General features: G+C 44.0%; 1 protein-coding gene across 1 annotated transcript in view; it reads left to right on the top strand.

Annotated features, from left to right (window-relative positions):
* Positions 1–361: 361 nt before the first annotated feature.
* LOC134343535 (synaptotagmin-6-like) overlaps positions 362–25883 on the top strand; it is a 486430-nt gene continuing 460908 nt past the window's right edge. The window contains exon 1 of the mRNA XM_063042281.1: positions 362–475. The gene's annotated coding sequence lies outside the window, so the exon portion shown is untranslated. The remainder of the gene's footprint in view (positions 476–25883) is intronic.

Genomic DNA, 25883 nt, shown 5'->3' with positions numbered 1-25883 from the left:
TTAAAATGCATACTATCTTGTGTTGGTTTCAGAAAATAAAACGTTTGATTCTAAAAGTACTACTCTATTTCCATCCAAAGTCTCCAAAAGTGCCAAGAAGTGAAATTGAGAATTATCCTATGTTTTTTTTCAACTTGATTCTTCAACACGATAGTCAGAATCGGAATCAGAATCGGAGAAATACAATCAGTTTGCGATGTCTGTAGATGCAAGTTGTTCTCTGGCAGCCTGTTGGCACTAGAGGGAAACAGTGACCGGTTTCACCCAGGGCAGAAACCAGTTCTCCGCGAGACGAGGGAATCAACCACCTCACTTAAACTGGCGGTGCAGGGGAAAGGAGCAAGGCATAACACTTACAGCTCTGTTTGAGTGGCGAATGTTGACGGTTGCGAGAGTTCCTTTTAACAAAAAAAAATCTGTCCTTTTAACAATCTAAACGAAGACTGCCGCGAGTTCCGGGGAATCACATTAGATGGTAGGTCCGTTTTTGGGTTGACTTTGTTAAAAGAGAGACAAAATGTGTTGTCTGCATAGATCATTAGAATAGAGGAAAGCTCGATTTAAGCATCAGAAATTATCAGAATTGGAGGTACCGTCTCATTTTGGAGCAAAATCCGTATGTGTTCATCCAATGTGTGTGTCTGTACAGGACAGGGTGCGTCGAGTAATTTCACAATATAACTGTATAAATCATCAGATCTCTGCCACGTTCGGTGTCCATTTATGTTACAATGAACTGGGCTGAACTTAAAGCTTTTTCGAACGCTATGGCGCGACTTCCCTCGAACATTTCTCTTGTATTTGTTTGATGTCACTCGGTGCTTAAGTTACTCGTGAACTCCCAAGTCCAGGGCTGAGTGGACATTTAAAGTTGCGGGTGAAGTTGTGCAGGTACTGTGCCCAGTGAAGTTATCTCTGCAGCTGTTGATTCCCAGTCAATGCCTGGGCTGCGAACTGCGGTTCGGCGCTGTTCCATCTGGAGCAGTGTTGCAATCACCCTCTGTGCCACGCGGCAGTGCCCTGGAGCTGTTCAGTGCTGAATCTTAGGGTGGACAGTAGATGTGTAAGACGCCAGACCGTCATGGGGTGATATTCAGTTCCTTCACGATTTTATTGTTTTTAATGTAGATATTTACCTTCAGAAATAGCTATAGAAAGCTGGATAATATTAGGCTGTAACTTAATGTTCTGTGGGATTGATGGAACATTTTTTAATAATGTTGATGTTCCGCTGTATATTGCGTAAGGATTTTTCAATCTCCAGAACGAATCGTCAAATATTATATAACTATTATTTTACCATGGCGTGGAATTCTGATCGAGATGAATGTTGAATTATTTCTTTTTGATGACCTGAATGTATAAACATCCGAGGTGTGGATCAGGACCCCGGGGAATGGGTTCAAGTTAATTTTGCAAGTTACTCATATCTTTTTGCTGGGCATATGGATATGTATTTTGCCAATAATTAAAGAACCGAACAGCCTTGAATATCTTGACCGAGTTGGAGAAGCCATTTTCAACTCAAAGGAAGCAATAACTTAGATTGAAGTTGAACTCGCTGTAAATTTAAATACCCCTTTAAATTCCACCTACGCGCAGTAGTTAGCAGGTTCTATATTTTTCTGTGTATCCAAACACATCGCCCCTTGGGGACAAGCTTAGCTTGAGTAGAACATGATATTTAGGTTAAATGAAACTTTTACCACTTGTTTTTAGGTGAAAGACCTGCTTGAAACTGAAACTCAATCTACAGAAAGGTAAAGTTAATCGCTTAGCAGTTTTAGCGGCCACTTTCCTAATGGAGGGTGATCCCGCAATAGACTGGAGTTAAGTGCCAAATCTTGTGGGAGGTCTTGAATTCTTCACAACGCTTTCTTTCCAGAGCAGAATTCTTCATATCCGCAAAGGCAGTGAATTCCCTCGGAACTGCGGAGAGAGACCAAAGGTTTGAAACACCACCTGCATATTTACCAATTGCACTGTTCCGCAAGTCCTTTAGTCTCGTGCACCAGAATGGCAGTAAATCACATATGAGACTTGGGCATTTCCCGTTGTTTTATTTTATTACAGTACTGCCCGATATTATCGTTAGCCGTGAGTGTCACTAGGTTCAAGTCCCAGATTGACTCGCTTGGTGTTTTTCCTCCTATTTCTAACCGCACCTGAATTTTATCTTTCATCCTTCATTGAATGACTTCGCCGCAAGCATTGGGGATGGAAGTATTCTCTTGCGCCGTGCACAAACGTTAAGATGCTAAGTAATAATTGCCAGGTGCACACTTCACTATCATGGGATTTCCGGCGCACCCATTCAGAACCTTCCTTTCTTGCGGTGGGATCGCATTCAGGGAAATGTGCGTATCGAGGGTGTAGATGTCAGTTAGGGCCCTAAGGAATTACTTACAACGGGATGATCCTACATATTATCCATTTTAATACGCGTAGCAAGGCTGTATTATTTGAATCTAAATGGGGTGAGTGAAGAACAAATGGACCAATTAAACATTAATGGAAACTCTTCACAATTTGGTTCTAAATGGGCAGCTATGTGCACCATTCCCTGAATTATTTCTCCATCTTTAATAAAATTAATTATATTTTCTCCTACATAAGTTCATTTCAAACATGAGGAGATCGCAAGCTGTTTCTTTTATATTGTGAGTTTTTAGAATAATGTTTGTAAGTTGGTTTGGATATGTAAATTCTATATCCTTGGTGGGGTTAGAATAATGGGTGCTTGCACTGAATGATGATTCAATTTTGCAAAATCCAATTTTATGAGACATATCATTTACTGTTTCACACATTAAGACATATTGCTGTTATTTCTTCAGAATAGAGCATCCATTTAGTAAAATCGGGTACAGTTCAGAGTGGTAAACGATGCTTATTACAAACAAATCAGTAATCTAATCTAGCATGGATGCAAAACATTGCAATAGATGGGAATCTAAGCAATATATACTGGAAGTATTCACCAGGTCAGACCATTGAAAGGAAGAAATGGAGCCAATAATTTAAATTAATGATCTTTAGAAATAACTGAATACTTTTTGGTGCAACAGGTTTTAAACATATCCAGATGCAGGATATATGCAGAAATGGTTGTCAGCTGGGTACATCTGCAACTAAGTAGAACATGGGGATGATTAAGAGTCCAAGGTGTTGATGGAACAAAGAAAGAATAAAGGGTCATGGGAAAAGTAAAGATATGGGAAACTGGTTACTGGGGTACTGAATGGTAAAAGCAGGGACATTGCCAATAATAACTATGATCTGTTGAGCTCATTATTAACTTTGGAAATGTCAATTATACAGTACCGTGCAAAAGACAGTCATATAGCTAGGGTGCCTAAGACTTTTGCACAGTACCGTATTTGTCAATGTGGAGCAGAGAGCGAGTTTGTAACTCCTGTGGGAACAAAGGAATTTGGGAATTAAGAAGGTGGGATACCAATCGAGGGGTGTGGTACAGGCGGCAGAAAAGAAGTGCCGGGGTAGGGGGTGGTACAGGTGCAGCCACACACAGCCCTGAGACACCAGGCAAAGTCATTTGATTCCAAACAATTGATTTAGTGACCATGAAAGAATGTCTTTCTGGTACTTCCCATGCCTTCCCCTCTCCCTTCCCTTTTTCCCAACCATGATTCCCCTCTCCCTACCCTCTTCATATTCTCGGTCTGCAATAGAAACCCATATCATCTGATTCAAGTTAATTAAGATGGTTTCCTTCGGATTCTTGTTTAAATGGATTTGAGTTGGCAGATTGATGTTTTTCTTTTATGGAAGTTTGTATGGCGTATAGCTCCGGGGTCATGCTTCCAATGTTTTTTTCTCCTCTTTTCGTTTTTTTTGTTAGCAGGGTTTTTTTTGTTTTAGTTAGTAGGGGTTCTTTTTTTCCTTTTTTCCAAAAAAATATTCTTAACACTTTATAGTTTCTTATTATTGTTGATATATTGTTTAGCTTTGTTAATCAGTTATTTGGTAATTTAATTCCTCATTGTACATATTGACATATTGACTTGATTACTTTAATGTATTTTTTTTTGTTGATCTCAATAATAATCAATAAAGAAAGACTTAAAAATGAAATAGAAACATAGAAACATAGAAAATAGGTGCAGGAGTAGGCCATTCGGCCCTTCGAGCCTGCACCGCCATTTATTATGATCATGGCTGATCATCCAACTCAGAACCCCGCCCCAGCCTTCCCTCCATACCCCCTGACCCCCGTAGCCACAAGGGCCATATCTAACTCCCTCTTAAATATAGCCAATGAACTGGCCTCAACTGTTTCCTGTGGCAGAGAATTCCACAGATTCACCACTCTCTGTGTGAAGAAGTTTTTCCTAATCTCGGTCCTAAAAGGCTTCCCCTCTATCCTCAAACTGTGGCTCCTCGTTCTGGACTTCCCCAACATCGGGAACAATCTTCCTGCATCTAGCCTGTCCAATCCCTTTAGGATCTTATACGTTTCAATCAGATCCCCCCTCAATCTTCTAAATTCCAACGAGTACAAGCCCAGTTCATCCAGTCTTTCTTCATATGAAAGTCCTGCCATCCCAGGAATCAATCTGGTGAACCTTCTTTGTACTCCCTCTATGGCAAAGATGTCTTTCCTCAGATTAGGGGACCAAAACTGCACACAATACTCCAGGTGTGGTCTCACCAAGGCCTTGTACAACTGCAGTAGTACCTCCCTGCTCCTGTACTCGAATCCTCTCGCTATAAATGCCAGCACACCATTCGCCTTTTTCACTGCCTGCTGTACCTGCATGCCCACTTTCAATGATTGGTGTATAATGACACCCAGGTCTCGTTGCACCTCCCCTTTTCCTAATCGGCCACCATTCAGATAATAATCTGTTTTCCTATTTTTGCCACCATCTCAGAATCAGGTTTACCATCACTCACATATCTCATGAAATTAGTTTTTTTTTGCTGCAGCAGTATGCAATATATAAAATTACAACAGTATTGTGCAAAAGTCTAAGGCACCCTAGCTATGAATATGTGCTATGTATATGTGCCTAAGACTTGCAGAGTACTGTACAAAATCATACATGACATCCGAGTGATGGTTTTGCACAGGAACAGCTTGATTGGTAGATCCACTCAGTTCTGTTCATCATGACTAATGGGCAAGTGTTCTGACTAATGCTCTGTTTAGTTTACGCCATAAAGTTGTCAAGCACAAACCTATGCATTTTCTATCCATCTAAATTATTAAATAATGTTCTCCAGCTGTACGACTGGTCAAAATGTTACATTAAGGGGCTAAACATAAGGCAACATTAGTTATTGGCATTCATAATGAACATTTTTCTTCTGATTTTAGTGTTTCCAAAGTAATATAATTTTACTGGGCACTCTGGTATTGATTTGTTTATTTTGTGTCATGTCAAATAATGCAGGTCATCATGGTCTTTCCATGACCATGATTTCTCTTGGCAAATTTTCCTACCTAAGTACAAATTTTTCTACAGATCTTATCTGTCTGGAATCATTGGCTGCATAACTGAGGCATAATATGTACCAGCTGCTCATCCGACCATCCGCCACCTGCTCCAATGGTTTCACATGACCCTGATCAGGGGGCTAAGCAGGTGGTACACCTTGCCCAACGATGGCCTACAGGGCAACAAAGGGAAGGAGCGCCTTACACCTCCTTTGGTAGAGATATATTTGCACCCCACCACCCTCTATTATTAGATTTGTAGTAAACTTGCATGTTTTTGGTTTACACCCAATTTTCACACGCTGGCTGAGTATGGTCTTGATCCTTCTGGTTAGTCTTGATCGATCCCATACAAGTTTTATTTGAGTAAAAGATTGATGAAAACAGGGTTGAGGCCAGGTAATTAATTAACAATAATTGTAATGATTTTGTTTTTAAAGATGTTTGCAAACTTTAATGAGATACAGTAGACTTGGCACACTTTCTTTAGGCACTTGCACAATGACTTCCTTGGAATTCAAGGGTGCCAGCTCTATCAGAATTTGAAAATTCACCCAGTAAGTCAGAAATTGAAAGTAATGTTAATTAACTATCTAATACACCGAAAAGGAAATGCCTGTCTTTTCACACATGTAAAAATGATTACACAAATTACACTTGTTTTGGAAGTGATTATTTCTATTAAGTTATTAATGGCAGAAATCATGCCAAGAAATTACGGACCCAATGCATTACTCCTGTTTCAGTCTCCACAGATGCTGCCTGGTCTGATTAATATCTCCAGTGCTTTCAGTTTTAATTCCTGATGATTTGCAGTTGTGTTGTCAGGTTGAGACAATTTGCTGAGACCGCATGTCTGAAAAAGTTTACTTCTATAAATCCACTGCCCAGAAGTCTGGAATGGAGCAGAAGTGGAAAACCAGTCAATATCCTGCAAGCTCCTTGAAAGATTAGTCATACTCCTCTAGTTTTTTCTTCCCTTGAAGATAGCAACATTTTAAAATTTGTATATCATTTGGACGTTTCAACTTCCAATCCGATTGGAAGTAACCGATGAAGCTCCTTCACCATCCTTTTGTAGAATGCATGAATACTCATTTTAACTCTGGTTCACATTAAATCTGTATCCTCAGGGTTACATTGAACGGATAAAAACAGAGACAAGAATGAAGTCTGTAAAATAAGTATTCTATACTTCTTTCTGAAGGACAAAGAAATTGATAGGGTTAGTCCTGATAATGAATGGAGAATATTATCCATATCTATTTGCCCTCTCTCCTTGAAACATGCCATGGCTTTCCATTTTAATCTTAATTACTGGAATTCCTTGTGAAAGTCCTCCCATCCAGGCCTCCGACAATTTACACCGGGAAACCAGTTGTTACCTAGAACATTAATGAAGCCCCAAAGGATTATGAGGAAGTTAATCTTATTCTCTCTCCCTCATCAACTTTCTTGGAGTCTTTGACAACGGTTAAGCATGTGGGTCTCCTATATCTTTTCAAATTCATTTACATGAATTAGATTATGAAGACACACGGTCCTCTTTTATTGTCATTTAGTGATGCATGCATTAAGAAATGATACAATATTTCCTCCGGTGTGATATCACAAAACACAGGACAGACCAAGACTGAAAAAACTAACAAAACCACATAATTATAACATATAGTTACAACAGTGCAACAATACCATAACTTGATGAAGTACAGTCCATAAGCACAGTAAAAAGTTCAAAATCTCACAAATGTCCCACATCTCACGCAGACGGGAGAAGGAAGAAAAACTCTCCCTGCCATGCCCGACCACAGTCCGACGCTGAGTCATCCGAAAACTTTGAGCCTCCGATCAGCTCTCCGACACCGAGTACCGAGCACCATCTCTATCCGAGCAATTCGACCTTAATCTCAGTCGCCAACAGCAGGCAAAGCCAGGGATTTTGAGGCCTTCCCTCCAGAAGATTCATGATCGCGCAGTGACGACAGCAGCGAACGGACATTTCAGAAATTTCTCCAGATTTCCACTGTGCTTTCACGTTTGTCTCCATCAAATCAGAATTGTCCACGGCCCCTAGTTAACGGATACAATATCGTTTTCACCGGAGGGCTGCACATTCTCCCATCCTTATCTATTCTATCAGAGACAGTTGCAAAGGCTTCTCTTGTTCCATGCCATTAACACTGGTACCTCTCACAATTTCCCCCACCACACAAAAAGATCAATCATTGACCGCTTCTTAATCACGTGCCATCTTTCATTTTCATTATCTGAAAATAAGGTGCATTTTTCTGCAGTAAAGCTGATATAACCTTGTCTCATCTTGCCAATACCTCTTATACTTTTTACTTTATCTGAATCACTAGTTTGTTGCCCAAACACCATTGTTGGATGAAGAGAAATATCCTTTAAATAATAATCATAAGGAAAGAAACCATTACCTTTTCTTCAGTTACCTGGTAAGATGACTCTGATACCACAGTGTACGCTGGAAATATTAGAACCCAAGTGCGGAGGAAAGACAGGCTCTGATGTAGAGACAGTGACAAAAGTTTATTCCTAATAATTCCAACAGAACATCGGTGGCTCTGCCTAGTGACACTGCAAAAAGTAACATTCTCAAAACTAGGACCCTGTGATTAGTGCTAATCAGGCTTCCATTTAAATAATACAAATAACACAATCCCTGAGCCTATCAAAATAAACTCCATAAAGTCAAACAGAAAGAACCTGGAGACAGTATTACAAAGAACAAGTCGCTCAAGAAAAACACAAGGATATGTAAATGTTAATGACTATCATTAAATAACAATCAACCAATTCAGGTGCTCTTAAAAACCTTAGAATCCAGCGCCCTCCAGCACCCTGCACAGGTCTGTAGAATGCATTACACTGACCTTAGTTCTGGAGTTCCGAAAATGAGATAGGCAAGTAGAAAATGTTGTGTTGTATTTGCCTCTGAGCTAAGTTTCAAGCTTGATATCCATGTCTTCTCTTATGCTGCATTTGTCTGCCTCCATATCATCTGATTCCAGAAAATACTAATCTATTACGTTCCCAATGGCTGCTCCTTATTTCCATAAACTTGTTGCTATTTAAAATTCTGCTATTAACACTGAGCCTGAATTTTGGTCACCAATCTGTGGCTCCATTAATCAACACTTTGATTTTAAAGTTCTCGTTTTTAAACATTCTGTGATTTTGGCCGTCTTATCACTTCTCCAAACCCATTGACGGATCTAACCTAATGCAAATACTTTGAGTGGATTCTCCAAAAGGAGTGGTGGGAAATTGCTGGAACATGCAATTTCTCCTTCAACTTCAGGAAATTGGGACCAGTGAAAATGTTTGCATCTCATTGAAAGTAACTGTAAGATTGAAGTATATTCAAGAAAAAAATGATTTTTTTGGTTGTAAAGGGATATGGAATGAGTGCAGGAAAGATGGTGAGATCAATGAGAGAACCCATTGCAACTCCTTCTCTTCTTTAATGAGAATAGAATTACATGAGTGTCATCCAGGTGAATGACCACGAAAGAAGGTTGAAGAGGAGTATATTAACTTTTCCATGTTACCTGCAGATTTTGGTAGTAACTTGAATAAGCGTTGTTTTCCAACAATGCTAATTCAGAAGCCTGCCTGGGAGGATTCAGCCAAGGAATTCTGAAGCAAGGCATTAAGACCATAAGATATAGGAGGCAAATTAGGCCATTTGGCCCGAGTCTGCTCTGATATTTCATCATGGCTGGTCTAATTTTCTTCTTATCCCCAATCTCCTGCCTTCTCCCTGTAAACCTTCATGTCCTAACCAATTAAGAATCTGTCAACCTCCACCTTAAATATACTGTACATAAAAACTTGGCCTCCACAGCAGACTGAGGCAAAGAATTTCACACATTCACCACTCTCTGGCTAAAGAAATGTTTACTCATCTGTGTTATAAAAAGAATCCCTCTATTATGAAGCTGTATCCTCTGGTCTTAGACTCTCTCACCATAGGAAACACCCTCTCCACATCTACTCTATCAACACCTTTCACCACTTAGTAGGTTTCAGTCAGGTCACTGCTCATTCTTCTGAATTCTAGTGAATATAGGCCCAGAGTCATCAAACACTCTTCATATGACAAGCCATTCAATCCCGGAACCTCCTTTGAACTTTCTCTATTTTCAGCACGTCTCTTTCAAATTTTTGGGGCCCAAAACTGCCCACAATACTCTAAGTGAGGCCCCAACAGTTCTTCATAGAATCTCAACGTCACACCCTTGCATTTATATTCTAGATCTTTTGAAATGAATGCTAATATTGCATTTGCCTTCTTCACCACAGACGCAACCTGCTAAATAATCTTTAGGGAATCCTGCACATGGACTCCCAAGTCTCTTTGCACCTCAGTTTTTTGTATTTTCTTTCACTTAGAAAATAATCATCTCTTTCATTTCTTCTACCAAAGTGCATAACCATAATTCCCCGGCACTATATTCCATCTGCCATTTCTTTGCCCATTCTCCTAATCTGCCTAAGTCCTTCTGTAGCTTCCCTATTTCCTCAAAACTATCTATCTTCACATCGTCTGCAAACTTTGCAACAAAGCATCAATTCCATCATCCAGATCATTGCTATATAAGGTAAAAAGAATTGGTCCCAACATAGACCTCTGTGGAACACCATTAGTCACTGGTAGCCAACGAGAAAAGTCTCCTTTATTCCCACTCCTGCTGCTTTATCCACGCTAGAATCTTTCCTGTTAATAGGCATGGGCTCATAGCTTGTTAAGCAGCCTCATGTGTCGCAGCTTATCTAAGGCTTTCTGAAAGTCCAAGTACACAACATCAACCAATTCTCCTTTGTCTATCCTGCTTGTTATTTCTTCAAAGAATTCCAACAGATTTATCAGGCAAGATTTTCCCTTGAGGAAACCATGCAGACCACAGTCTATTTTATCATGTACCTTCAAGTATGCTAAGACTTCATCCTTAATAGTCGACTCCAACATCTTCCCAACAACTGAGGTCAAATGAACAGGCATATAACTTCCTTTCTTCAGTCTCTCTCACTTTTTGAAGTGTGGAATGACATTTGCAATTTTCCAGTCTTCTGGAACCATTCCAGGATCCAGTGATTCTTGAGAGATCATTACTAATACCCGCACGATCTCTTCAGCCGCATCTTTACTCTTATTTGGCGGTCTCTATGCAACTTCCATCATGGTCTTTTCACCTTTGCAGTTCCTTAGCTCTAACAACAATTATTCAACACCTTCTCATACTACGTCACCTCTTTCTAATGATTTGATTTCATCTTTTACCAACAGAGCAACGCTGCCCCCTGTAAAAAGATCTCCCACCTGGCACTTATCCCTGTAAAAAGATCTCCCACCTGGCACTTATCCCTGTGAAAAGATCTCCCACCTGGCACTTATCCCTGTAAAAAGATCTCCCACCTGGCAATTATACCTGTAAAAATACCACCCCACTAGCCTCCAGATCCAACACATTATCCTCCGCAACTTCCGCCACCTTCAACAGGACCCCACCACTAAGCACATCTTTCCCTCTCCACCCCTCTCCGCTTTCCGCAGGGGTCGGTCCCTTCGTGACTCCCTGGTCTACACGTCCCTCCCCACGGATCTCCCACCTGGCACTTATCCCTGTAAGCGCAAGTGCTACACCTGTCCCGACACCTCCTCTCTTGCTACCATTCAGGGCCCCAAGCAGTACTTCCAGGTGAGACAATACTTCACTTGTGAGTCTGTTGGGGTCATCTATTGCATCCGGTGCGGCCTCCTCTACATCGGTGAAACCCGATGCAGATTGGGGGACCACTTCATCGAGCACCTCCGCTCCGTCCGCCACAACAGACAGGATCTCCCAGTAGCCACCCACTTCAACTCTGCTTCCCATTCCCATTCAGAGATGTCCATACATGGCCTCCTCTACTGCTATGATGAGACTAAACTCAGGTTGGAGGAGCAACACCTCATATATCGTCTAGGTAGTCTCCAGCCCCTTGGTATGAACATAGAATTCTCCAACTTCCAGTAATTCCCTCCCCCTCCCTTCCCCTATCTTTGTGTCACTCTGCCCCCTCCCCCAGCTGCCTATCACCTCCCTCATGGTTCCGTCTCCTTCTACTACCTATTGTGTTTTCCCCTATTCTTTCTTCACCTTTCCTGCCCATCACCTCCCTGCCTCCGTTCCCCCACCCCCTTATCTTTCCCCTTACTGGTTTTTCACCTGGAATCTACCAGCCTTCTCCTTCCCACCCTCCCCCCACCTTCTTTATAGGGCCTCTGCCCCTTTCCTCTTCAGTCCTGACGAAGGGTTCTGGCCCGAAACGTCGACTCATCATTTCCACAGATGCAGCCTGACCTGCTGAGTTCCTCCAGCGTGTTGTGAGTGCTGCCCCCTCTGCTTTCCTTCCTGTCCTTTTGATACAATGTGTATCATTGGACATTAAATTCCCAGCTATAACCTTTCAGCCATGATTCAGTGATGTCTACAACATCATACCTGCCAGTCTGCAAGTTCATCTACTTTATTCCATATACTGCATGTGTTCAAATGTCTTGTATTCACCCTTTTCAATTTTCTCTGCTTTTTACCTTGCATCTCATCCTGTTGACTGCAATTTTGCCCTATCAACGGCCTCTCCTCATTACACATAGCCTCTGTATGTAAACCAGGTACCTCATCTTCTTCACTATCATCCATCTTTCCTATGATACTTCTTGCATTGAAAAATAGGCAGCTCAGGACAGTAGTTGCATCATGCTCAACCCTGATTCCTAACTTTGTCTGAGGTCTTACCAACAGCTGCCTCCACAACCTCTCCACTAACTGATCTGACACTCTAGTTCCCATCCCCCTGCAACTTTAGTTTAAACCCCACCATGCAACATTAATACACTTTCTCACTGAGATATTGGTCCTCCTCTAGTTTGTGTGCAAACCATCCCTTCTGTACAGGTCTCACCTTCCCTGGAGAGAGCTCAATGATCCAAAAACGTATGCTCTCCCTCCTCCACCAACTCCTTAGCCACGTATTAAGCTGTATAATATTCCTAGATCTAGCCTCACTAGCACGTGGTATGGGTAGCAATCCTGAGATCACAACCCTGGACGTTCTGCCCTTTAACATAAGACCAAACTCCCTAAACTCCCTATTGCAGAACCTCATCACTCGTCCTACTTATGTCATTGGTACCTACATGGACCATGACCTCTGGTTGTTCATCCTTCCGCTTAAGAATGCTGAGGACTTGATCCAAAATATCCTGGACCTTGGACCTGGGAGGCAAAATATAATCCCGGAATTCTCGTTCACAACCACAGAGTCTCCTGTCCATTGCTCTAACTAATTAACCCCCTATGAGCACTGAGTGCCTTTTCTCCCCCTTTCCTTTCACAGTCATAGAGGCCGACTCAGTGCCAGAGACCCAACCACTGCAACTTCCCTCTGTTAGGTCATCCCCCAACAGTATCCAAAGTGATAAACCTGTTGTTGATGGGGATGGCCACAGAGGTACTACTCTGCACTGGCTCCTGAACCCCTTTCCCCTTCTTGACTGTTTCCCAGTTTCCTGTGTCCTGCCCCTTGGCTGTAACAAGCTTTCTATATGTTCTATCACCCTCTCAGCCTTCCCGAATGATCAGGAGTTCAATCCAGTTCCAGCTCCAGCCCCGTGTTGCAGACTGTTAGAAGCATCAGGGTTGTTGTCATCAGGGACACTGGAGGTCTCCCTGCCTTTCCACATCCTGCAAGAGGAGCATTTCACTATTCTGCCTGGCATTTCTACTGTCCTGGCTGAGAGATATAAAGAAAAAAACTTGAGCTTTTCTTTTCTTTTGACTGAAGTCTCTCCTTGCGGAAGCCTTGAAGAACTGAAGTCTCAAGGTCACTACTATATCTACTCAGACGACAGCCTGAGCGCTTACCCTTGTCTTCCTTTAATTTGCTTTTGCTGATCAATCCCAAGCACCAATTGGCCACTGGTCAAAATTCTTTATTGCTGTAGCACCCACTGATGGCTTTTGTTCTCGGGCAGTGGACCTGATTGAAATCTCCTCCTCTCAAATCTTCTGATATCTGGATTAACCACTGATCAAAGCTCTTTTTGACCAGTGACCAATCCAGAAGGGAAGCAAAAGAGGGCTGAACTGCCAACACCTGGTTCTACTTTTCCTGTTAGCTTGACTTTTCTGTCTGTTTTCCAGTTAAATATCAATAGTTGCTTGTGTAACCACTGCCATTCTCTTTTCTTCCAACATGATTTTATGAAAGGATATTTTGCTTCACCAATTGAATAAGGTAATTGAGGATTTAACCAATAGGGCAGATAATGGAACTGAAGGATGTGCTATACCTAGTTTTACAAAAAAGACTATTCAATACAATACCAAACAAAACATTGTTAAGAAAAGTCTGTTGTGGATAAGTATTCGCACAGACAAAGGATTGGCTATGGGGTCAAAACTAAATGATTGACCTGTCAGCTGTTATAGGTGGGGGATTTCAGAATGAGTTCTATATTCACAGCTATCTATAATGCCACAATGAAGGGAGTGATTACTGGTGGGACAAAATTAGGTGGGGGAGTGAGTAGTATGGAAGCAAAAAAGGACACAGAGCTACAGATACTAAGTGAATGGGCGTGAAGGTGGTAGATGGGATATCATACTACATAGAACACTATAGCACGAGAACATGCCCTCTGGCCCATAATGTCTGTGCCAACCATGATAACAATTTAAACTAGACATTGTACTGCATATAGTGTATATCTCTCAATTCCTTGTCCATTTGAATGCCTCATATGTTCCTCCCACTATCTCCTCTGCGAGCATGTTCTTGTCACCTAACACTCTTCTTGTAAGAAAGAAAAGGCTTGCCACATGAATCTCCTTTGTGGCAAATCTCCCATCTCACCATAAAATTATGTTGTTTAGTATTTGATATTTCCATTCTAGGAAAAAGATTCTGGCTACCAACCCTGTCCTTTCCTCTCATAATTTTATGTGTTTCCATCTGGGCAGCTCCTAGTCTCTGACCTTATTGAGAAAACAATCCAAGTTTGTCCAACACCTCCCCAGAACTAATGCTCAATAATCCAGGCTACATCCCGGTGAATTTCTTCTGCACCCTCTCTAAAGCCTCCACATCTTAACCCAATAAATTCCTATGAAGACCGATCAACCACTCATGCCAGCTCAGAAGTTTAGTGATCAGAGTGTGACCTAGGGTGCTTTTGGAAAGGGATCAATGCCTCAAGTCCATTTGGAGTAATTTAATGAGAGAAGCATGATTGAGTTACTTATGAATCTTGGCTATGAGGGTGGGGGAGTTCATGAATTAGGATTATTTTGGTCAAGAGGATGATAGGTATGGTTCGGTGGGTAACAATGGTTTTGGTGAAGTTGTTGGATCTGGACCTGGTGATTACAGATTTCACCAAAAGTTCAAAGGTTCCAACTTTCAAATGTTCCAAGGTTCATTTATTATCAAACTATACAACTTGAAATTCTTCTTTTCTGGGTAGCCATGGAAACAAGAAAGAAAATAAAGACAGCACGATCATCAGCCCCCAAATCCCCTCTCCCCGCATTAAAAATGAACAAAAGCAGATCAGGCACATCAACCCCCAAATCCGCCCACCCCCCCGCACACAAAAACAAGAAAGATCGGGTGAAAAACACAGAATATAAGCTGAAGTCTGTAGTCCAAGACCACATCCAAAATGCAGAAAACCTGGGCATCACTCTCCAGGCCCAACGGCAGACTCTCCAGTACAGAGTGATCAAAAGATGGGCAGGCGATGTTCACCCTCAGCACATGGCTTGCCACTTCAATCTCCCTTGTCGCTTTTACTGGTGAAATAGAGCCTAACAATTGCTCACACCCCGTCCCGCAGCCTTCCTGCCATGAATTCTGCGCACGCTGTCTCTGTCTCCTGGAATCCCCTTGGAGACTGCACAGCGCTGAAACACCCAAACGATTCCAAGTTTCCACATTCACCTTGTTGTTTCAATCTCCCTTGTTGCTTTACTCAGTGAACAATGGAAGATTTAACTGGCGAGATGAAGTCAAACATTGGCTCACAGCCTGCCTGCCACGACATTCCTATGTGCTGCCACTGCATCCCATAATCTTCTCAGAGACTGCAAAGCTCTGGAACACCCAAACGATCATCAAACTACAAATCACAGGTTCTAACAGTTCCATAATCATATCCAAGATGAAAAACAAACATAAAAGGCATAAAAGAAGTGAAATGTGTCATTTCCTGATCTGTCCAGGAGATGTCAACTGAAAGGACGTTGTATGCAGGTGCCATCTTGACCGGAAAACCTTAACCAAAAGTTCACAAAGGGATTATAAATCAGGACTTCACATGTGGAAGCCCTTTTACTAAAAATTGTAATCAGATGTAGGTGGGTGGGGTCACAGTAATATGGGCATGTAGGGATGTAATTATAATACTTTTCAAGTTCACTTTCTTGTGCTGTGGTGAGCTGGGACCTACTTAATGAGAAATATTGAACCCTTGGGTGCCAGAGGAAGTAAGGCCATAAGACGATAAGACATAGGAGCAGAATTAGGCTATTTGGCTCATTGTGTCTGCTCTGCTATCTTATCATGACTAATCAATATCCATTTTAACCGCATTCTTCGGGCTTCTCCCCATCACATTTCGCACCCTGACTAATCATGGATCTATCAACCTCTGCCTTAAATACACCTAATGACTTGGCCTCCACAGCTGGCTGTGGCAACGAATTGCACATAGTCACTATCCTTGGCTAAAAAAAAAATCCTCCTCATCTCCGTTCTAAATAGATATGCCTCTATTCTGAATCTGTGTCTTCTGGTCCTAGACTCCACCACTACAGGAAACAATTGCTCCACATCCACTCTATCTAGGCCTTTGAACATTTGATAGGCTTCAATGAGATTCCTCCTCTTTCTTCTAAATTCCTGCAAGTGAAGGACTTTAGCCATCATACAATATCTCTTTTATTCCCAGAATCATTCTCGTGCACCTCCTCTGAAACCTCTCCAATGTTAAAACATCCTTTCTTGGAGAAGGGTCCCAAAATTGCTCACAATACTTTAAGAGAGGCTTCACCAATGCCTTATAAAGTCTCAACATTACATCCTTGCCTTTACATTCTAGTCTTCTCAAAATGAATTCTGACATTCCATTTGTCTTCCTCACTGCCGACTCAACCTGCAAATTAACCTTCAGGGAATCTTGCGCAAGGACTCCCTTTGCACCTCAGATTTTTGAATTATCTCCCACTTAGAAAATAGTCTATGCTTTGATTCCTTCTACCAAAATACATGATCATTCACTTCCCAACACTGCAACCTGTCTGCCACTTATCTGTCCATTCCTCCAATCTGTCCAAGACCTTCTGCAACCTCCCTACTTCCTCAACACTATCTGCCCCTCCACTTATCTTCACATGAGCCTTTAATTTTATTATCTAAATCATTGACGTACACAAAAGAAGTGATAGGTGTGGGAGAAGTGAGTTTGAATTCATGGGAAACTGGCATCAGTATTGGGGAAGGAGGGAGCTGTTTCATTGGGATGGACTCCACCCGAACCATGATGGGACCTGGATTCTAGCAAACTGCAAAACTAGGGTTGTGGATGGGGCGGGGGCGGTGGGTTCAACAGATTGGAGAAGTATGGATAAAGTAAAAGAGAACAATGTGGATAAAGTAAAAGCAAAAGTTTTAAAAAAGAGAAAAGCGAAGGTGGATTGCAGAAAAGTCGTGCATAAGAGACAAAGATTACGAGATTTTCTTTCTTTTTCAATCTTTTTATTAATTTCATAGAATGAAAACATAACATAGCAGTAATACAAATAGTAGGAGATACATTGTTGCACTTAAAATGAGTAATTGTAAGACCAAATAGTATGAATTGACAAAGCTCTCAATTGTGTAGAATAACAATGAATAATACAAAGCAAAAAAAAACTGAAGAAAAATCATGAAAAAGAAAAAAAATAGAAAAAAAACAAACCCCATCCCAAAAAAGAACTAAACTAAACAGAATTAATCAACTAAACCAAAAGACTTGGGCAATACTAACAACTTAAAAATGGGAAAGAAGAAAACCTTAGTGTCGACGACTCCATTCCTCTCAACCAACAGTACAGAGAAATAAAACAAGTTTGGAAATGATCAAATTACATCAAATGAAAATGCTGAATGAATGGCCTCCAAGTTTTTTCAAATGTAATGGAAGGGTCATAAACCACACTTCTAATTTTTTCCAAATTCAAACACACCATAGTTTGTGACAACCAATGAAATACAGTAGGAGGGTTAATCTCTTTCCAATTCAACAGAATGGATCTTCTAGCCATTAGAGTAAGAAATGCAATCATCCTACGTGCTGAAGAGATTAAATAATTTGAATCTATCATTGGTAATCCAAAGATAGCAGTAATTGGATGAGGTTGTAAATCTAGATTACTAGATTTTAAAGGCACCATGAGTGTAAGGACACTTTATCTGAATGCCCGTAGTATTCACAACAAGCTTGGTGAACTTGTGGCATAATTCGGTAAAAAGGGGTATGATTTAGTAGCTTTTACAGAAGCGTGGTTGCAGGGTGGAGAGGATTGGGAATTAAATATCCAAGAATATCAGGTAATACAGAAGGATAGGCAGGAAGGTAAGGGAGGTGGGGCAGCGCTCTTAATTAAAGATGAGACCAGGGCGATAGTGAGAGACGGTATAAGATCTAAGGAGCAGAATGTTGAATCCATTTGGGTGGAGATTAGTAATAGTAAAGGGAAAAAACTCACTGGAGGGAGTTTCTGTCGGCCACCAAATAACAACATTACAGTAGCACAGGCAATAAACAGAAATATCTGAGGCATGTAAGAATGGAACAGCAGTTATTGTGGGGAACTTTAACTTACATTTAGATTGGGTGAATCAAGTTGGTCAAGGCAGTCTTGAGGAGGACTTCATAGAATGCATATGTGATATCTTTCTTGAACAGCATGTTACTGAACCTACAAGGGAACGTGCTATCTTGAATCTGGTCCTGTGCAATGAGACAGGTAAAATTAGCAACCTTGTAGCTAGGGATCCTCTTGGAAAGAGTGATCACAGCTTGACTGAGTTTCTTATACAAATGGAGGGTGCAATAGTTTGATTTAAACAAGGCAGACTACAAAGGGATGAGGTAGATTTCACTTGCTCTATGCAATCGGCAATCGCCTCTGATCTAGGCCGACATTTACGTGCTGGGTGGCACCTAATTAATTAGCTTGTTTATTTCGGCCTTTTCCTTAAAGATGTGCTGGGTGCGTCCCGGCCACCACAACACCCCTGTATGCTTTGTGGCCCGGTATCGGTCTGCAGCCCGGTGGTTGGGGAACCACTGATCTATATTGTGTACATTCAGATATAACACTTTAGTTCTGTACTCATCACCCTTTTCAATTTTGTCCATATGTTACAATGCAACTCATCCCACTGTCTGCAATTTTGCCCTATCATCTGTCTGTCCTTCCTGACAGTCTCACGACGCACTGCTACTAGTTGCATATTAACTGCCCCATCCTGAGCCTTATTCCTCTTGTTCCCAGCTCCTGGCTAAATTAGTTTAACCTGCCCACAAAGATATTGGAAGTAGTGCTTAAAAAAAACATCCTTTCATCCTTTCCCCAAGTGTGGCCAACAACAAGCATACCTCATTTTGTGAAGGAATATTGCATCAGAATGATGTAACGATGTGCGACTTTAATACAGAAATCATCCCACTTGTGCCAGTTTGATTTGACTTGGAAATCATTGCAATCAAGTCTGAATTTCTCACTTGCCATTTTTGAAACATTGGGAGATGTTAATGTAAGGGGTTTCTTCTTTTATGTTACTGTGAAGGCTCATAAAATGGCTTTTCTGTAATAATAACAGCAATATAAGGAGTTCTCTCTCTCCCTTTGCTGTTTGGGTTATATTATTGATAAGAGAGAGAGCGAACCAATGAGTGTCCATGTTATTCTTTTTGTGGGTGATATTCTGTCTCATATGGCTGGGAACCGTGTGGTTTGGGGGGCTTTCGGGAGGAGACCTGAAGAGGAAGGACGTGCTGGAAGCACTCTCGTCGACGACCGTGGTTGCTCCCGAGCGGCGAGTCGAGGGGGCCAGAGGGGATCGAATGGTGGAAAGAGGACCCCGTTAATTGAGCTCCAACTGTTGTGCATGAAATGGTTGAACTCTGATAAGTCTGGTGCCTTTTACTTTCCCTTTTATATTGTATCTCTATTAATTACATAGTTCCAGTAAGATTTATAAAGTGTAATCTGTAAATCGTACATTGTGTGCTGTCTGATATTTGATGTGTGAGTTTGTACCAGGTGGCATTATACAGCAACGATGCAACAGTGAGACACAGCTTGGCCGGCAGACAGGGTTTCCCCTAGATAAACATGAGCCGATAGACCTGAGCGTTACATTTGTGGGGGCTCGTCCGAGATTGAATTCTGTGTAAGCTGTATAAATCGCCACATTAAGTAGTGTGGAGTTGGATCAAGATAAGATTGTAAGCTGGTATGAGCTTGAGAATGTACTGGTTAATCATGCATGTGAATTAAGTGGGGTGGATTTCTGCACTTCGGAAGAAGTGCTAGTGCGAGGGTTGAGTCTGATTAAAGCTATTGGCAAGGTAGAACTGATAGCGAGAAGGTGTGGTAAAGAACTGGAATCAAGCTGGGCTTTGGTTCGTATGAGTACTGACGTCATGATGTTGGAACTGCCAGCGACGGTCGGCGTCCCAGGGGAGGCAGGGCCGTGGGGCCTCCACACCCTCCCGGAGGACAAATGTGAGGAGACACTAGAGGAGGAGTTAGATGAGACACCAGAGGAGGTGCCAGTAGCCAGTGGTGGAGGGTTGAAGGAATGTGTGAGGGAACAAGTTCTCAGGGTAATGAGGGAAGAGGGGCAAGAGGGGTCAGAGTGGGAAGGATTGGCCAGGCCCTCTCCCCCAGCTAGAGGTGAGACCTCCAAGTTGGCAGTCGCAATTACCTCCCTGGTGAGAGGGGCCGAGTGGTCCTGCCCGAAGCTGAGAATTTTCTCAGGAGCCATGCCCACCCCGGAAGGAGAGGATGATTATGAGACATGGATCGAAAACATGTCCCAGTTGTTCGAGGAGTGGCCAGGCTCGGATGAGGAAAAGAGACAGCGATTGGTGGAAAGTTTGCGGGGAGTGGTGGCTGGTGTTGTCCAGGGGCTGAAAGTTGAACAGCCCTCGGCTTCCCTGGCGGAGTACTTGGAAGCTTTGGAGGGTGCATTTGGATTGATGGGAGGTTCGTGGGAGCTTTTAGCGGAGTTTCACCACACGTGGGAGGAAAGAGGGGAAAAGCTCTCAGAATACATTTTTCGGCTGGAGATAATGCTTAATGGGTTGCGGTGCTGAGGGGTAGTGAAGGCGGACGAGGTGGTGAAGTTGAGGACGAATCAGATATCTATGCTTCCCTGGGGGAGGACAAGGTGACTTGGAGTCTCCAGCAGTCCTATAAAAGGAACCTCCCTCCATCATTCGGTCAGCTGATTGGAGAGGTGCGGGAGGATGAGAGCGTGTTGGGCCAGAAAGCGTGCTCTGGCCACTGGGGACGATCCTCAGAGGTACAGGAGGTGGTGGCAGAGTTGAGAACCGAGCAACCCAAGGGGTCCCAGGTGGGTAGGGACCCCTCGCATGAGTAGGTTGACAAGGAGAGCACCCCCTTCAGGGGTTGGGCCGTGCATTGGGCTGGAAGTGGCGGGCATCCTGGGAGGAGAGGGGCGGCAGGTATTGTGTGCTATAAATGTGGGGAAAAAGGGGCATTTCTGGCGGGAATGTGAGCGGCAGGAGGTGTGCTACAGCTGTGGGGAAGTGGAACACTTCCGGAGGGATTGTGAGAGACAAGATGCCCCGCGGAGGGCAAGTCCTGGGCAACTAAGAAGGGAGAGGTGTCGGGAAACTTAGGAGAGACTCGGTGAGGGAATAGACTGGAGTCTCTGGAGAAACACGTTCCCCGAAATCTGCCATGGGACCCCCGCAAGGCCATGCTCTTATTCCGGACAGATTAGTGGGACCCCATTCCAGTGTGTCCCTATGGATAAAGGGAATCTTTGCAAGGGCTATCATCAACACTGGGTCGCAGGGTCACCTTATTGTGCCGGTCGTTCTACAACAAATATCTAAAGAATTTGCCAGTAACCCCGTTTGATGCCCTGGAGATTTGGGGTATAAGTGATGGTGACTACCCATACGATGGGTACCTGTCAGTGAGATCTGAATTCTTGGAGGGCGGTGTGGGAGTGTCGGAAGCCCTTGAGACGTTGGTGTTGGTTTGTCCGGATCCGGTGGAAACAGGTGGCACTGGCTTTCTGGTGGGGACTAACTCCCATCTTGTGCGATGGCTCCTGAGAGCCTGTAAGGAGAAGGCGGGGGAGAACTTTCTGGAGACCCTCTCAGTACACCCAGTGTTTTGAGCGGCGTTCGAGGAAGCGGGTGGCCACAGAGGGCTGGATCCTGAGTTCAAACGAGGGACGGTGTGGTGTACTCGGGCGAGGCCTAAAGACAAATGAACCCCGTTTAGAGAAAGGTCACGGCGGCTGGCCCCAGCTGATGTGGAAGATGTGCAGCAGCACTTGCGGCAGTTGAAGGATGCGGGGATTATCGTGGAGTCCCGAAGCCCCTATGCATCCCCCAGATTAGTGGCTAGAAAGAAAAATGGGAAGGTACGCATGTGTGTAGACTACAGGACCCTGAACCAGCGCACTGTCCCTGACCAGTATACTGTCTCGAGGACTGAAGACATGTTGGCCTGTTTGCGTAGTGCCCAGTGGTTTAGTGTATTGGATTTGAGGAGTGGGTATTACCAGATTCCGATGAGTGGGGCCAATAAAGAGAAGACGGCCTTCATCTGTCCCCTGGGATTCTTGCAGTTCGAACGAATGCCCCAAGGCATATCGGGGACCCCAGCCACCTTCCAGAGGCTCATGGAGAGGATGGTGGGGGAAATGAACCTGCTGGAGGTGTTGGTGTATCTGGATGACCTGATAGTGTTTGGATCTACTTTGGAAGAACATGAGGAGTGGCTGCTGAAGGTGTTAAACTGGCTGAAGGAGGAAGGGTTGAAACTTTCCCTGGATAAATGCCAGTTCTGCAAGATGCCGGTCGGCTATGTTGGACATATAATCTCAGGAGATGGAGTGGCTACTGATCCAGCTAAGATAGATGCAGTGACCACCTGGCCGAGACCCCAGACTGTGAGTGCCCTGCACTTGTTCTTGGGATTCTGTGGGTATTATTGGCGATTCATGAAAGGATACCCTAAAATGAGTCACCCATTGAACCAGCTTTTGTGTGGCTATCCCCCCTTGGGAAAGAAAAGGAATGGAGACCGAGGGCAGGAGGCAGGAGGATATCTGAATCTGTCAGAGCTCTTTGGACCAAGGTGAGATGCTCAATGTGAGGAGGCATCCCAATCGCTGAAAGGGGTGCTGACACAGGCCCGGGTGTTGGCTTTTGCCAACCCCTGGAAGCCCTATGTGCTACACACTGATGCCAGCTGAGAGGGGCTGGGGACTGTCCTGTACCACGAGCAGGGCAATGGATTGAGTCCAGTGGCGTTTGTCAGCCGAAGTTTGTCGCCTTCTGAGAGAAACTGTCCCACTCACAAGTTGAAGTTCCTGGCGCTGAAATGGGCAGTGGTGGACATGTTGAGTGACTATCCATACGGGCCCAAGTTTGCGGTGAGGATGGACAACAATCCTCTCACTTATATTCTGTCCTCAGCGAAACTGGACGCTATAGGGCATCAGTGGTTGGCGGCCTTGTCCGTCTATGAGTTTAGCCTGAAGTACCGGCCAGGGAGCCAGAACATTGATGCTGATGCTTGATCTCGTCGGGCGCATGAAGGATCAGGCACGGACGAGGAATGGAAGAGTGTCCCTGCCACAGGAGTGAAGGCCATGTGTCAATTTGCGAGCGACGCTGAAGCAGGAGCCCCGATGGGGCCGGATTGGGCAGTGGATCAATTGGGGGTTGATGATGACGCACTACCCACTGTTTACTGTAATTTGACTGCTCTGAGGAACAGGCAGCTGCCGGAGCTGAGCCCCGAGGAAGTGGGGGCGGCTCAGCGAGATGACCCGGGCATTGGCACTATCTGGTACGCGGCTAAGAAGGGAGCTATGGCTCAGGCGGAGAAAGCGAAACATGCTTCAGTGCCCTTACTACTGAAGGAATGGCCTCGGTTGAAGCTGAAGAACCAAATCTTGTACCGGCTCACATCGCCCCCGACCATCCCCGGCGTTGACAGCTGGTCATGCCTGAGAAGTATCGGAAGACTGCACTCAAGTCACTACATGATGATTCCGGGCATTTGGGGGTGGAAAAGACCTATGGATTACTCAAGGACCGGTTTTACTGGCCCCAGATGAAGGGGGAAGTTGAAGAATACTGTAAGAAATGCAGTCGCTGCATCTGGAGGAAGACCTTGCCTGCGCAGGCGGCTCCTTTGTCCCACTTGCAGAGTGCGGGACCCATGGACCTGGTGTGTATGGATTTCCAGTCTATTGAGCCAGACACCAGCAACACCGCGAAAGTCTTAGTCATCACGGATCACAACACTAGATATGCTCAGGTGTTTCCCACTAAGGACCAGAAGGCAACTACAGTGGCGAAGGTGTTATGGGAGAGGTACTTGGTTCATTATGACCTCCCCAAACGGATACATAGTGATCAGAGACAGGACTTCTAGAGGAAGCTTTTCCATGAATTACTGGATATGCTTGGGGTCGAGAAATCCAGGACCACGCCCTATCACCCACAGGGTGATCCTCAGCCCGAGAGGTTTAACCGGACCCTGTTGGACATGCTTGGGACTCTGGAGATCAGTCAGAAGAGTAAGTGGAGTTAGCACATCGGGTATTCGGTTCACTGTTACAAGTGTACCAGCAATGACGCAATGGGTACTTGCCTTATTATCTGATGTTCGGGCGGGAAGCGAGGTTGCCCAATGACCTTTGTTTTGGGACTGAAGCAGGTGAATTACCTTTGAAGCCCTATCTGAAGTATGTGTCCGATATGAGGAGAGAGTTGAAAAGGGCGTATGAGTTGGCTGAGGCGGCGGCCACCAAGCAGAATCAAGGGAACAAGAGGAGGTATGATCGGTAAGTGAAGTTCGCCCAACTTATGCCAGGAGACCAGGTCCTCCTAAAGAATTTAGGACTCCCTGATAAACACAAGTTGGTGGATCGCTGGGCAGCCACCCCCTATGTGGTAGTGAGCCAAACGCCGAATCTACCTGTTTACCGGGTGAGACCAGAGGATGGGAAGGGGCCTGTCAAGGTACTCCATCGGAACCACCTATTGCCCCTGGGTCAAGAGGTGCAGGTAGACCAAGAGCCCGAATTGGAGTTTACGCTTAATACGAGAACTCTGCAGAGGCGCGGGGCGAGGGAAGAGCCCACCGTGAAAGGGATACTGATTTAGAAGACAATGATTCAGGTGTGTGGTACCTACTTCCGTTCATTAATTCCCCAGTACCGGAAGAAAAGGCAACGGACTCTTCCCCCACTGAGTTAGGTGAGAGGAGGGAGGGTGTTGCGGGGCAGCCTGGGATACAGCCGGCCTTGGAGGGAAAGAGAGTGGAACCAGAACCCGAGACAGAGGGCTCCAAGTTGATGAGGGGTCCCAGTGACGGAGCGGGCGAGGGTTCGACAGGTAGACCCGGGGTGTCTCCAGTGGTGTCTGAGCCGGAAGGGTCGCCAGAGGAGGCACGGAGGTCTCAGAGAAGTAGGAAGCCCCCAGAGAAGTTGACCTATGTAGCGCTGGGAGAACCAGGTGTGATCTCTACCGCCCTGGGAAGTTATGTCACTGCTTTATGCACCTAGGTTGGGTTTTGTGTTTTGCAAGGAGGATTGGTGAACTCCTTTAATGTCATGAGGACATGATTTTCTTTGGTGGGGGAGAATGTAAGGGGTTTCTTCTTTTATGTTACTGCAAAGGCTAATAAAATGGCTTTTCTGTAATAATATCTATGAGTTCTCTCTCTCTCTCTGCTTGCTTGGGTTATATTATTGATAAGAGAAGTGTAAGGGGGTTTTGTCTCTTATATTACTGCATAGGCTAATTAAAATGGCTTCTTTGTTATGTTATACTTGGGAATGCTTCTTTGTTATGTTAAACGCTGAGAAAATCCTTCCCGCTAGCAGCTTGTTTTGGTTTAGAGTGTGATAAGAATATGTTATGAACCAATTGGGATAGTTGTTATGTTTTTGGTGTATTTGAAGATACTGTATGCGCGGGGTTTTGGGGCAGAAGGCAGGAGAGAGAGACAGAGGATGGACCAGGTGCTGTGAGTCTGCTAACAGGGTCGGACCCCGAGGAGGGCGTTCGGCAAGG

The sequence above is a fragment of the Mobula hypostoma genome, chromosome 3 (genome assembly GCF_963921235.1).
Source record: "Mobula hypostoma chromosome 3, sMobHyp1.1, whole genome shotgun sequence".
NCBI lineage: Eukaryota > Metazoa > Chordata > Chondrichthyes > Myliobatiformes > Myliobatidae > Mobula > Mobula hypostoma.
The sequence above is the reverse complement of the archived record's forward strand: the minus strand, read 5'-3'. Positions and strand labels throughout refer to the sequence as shown.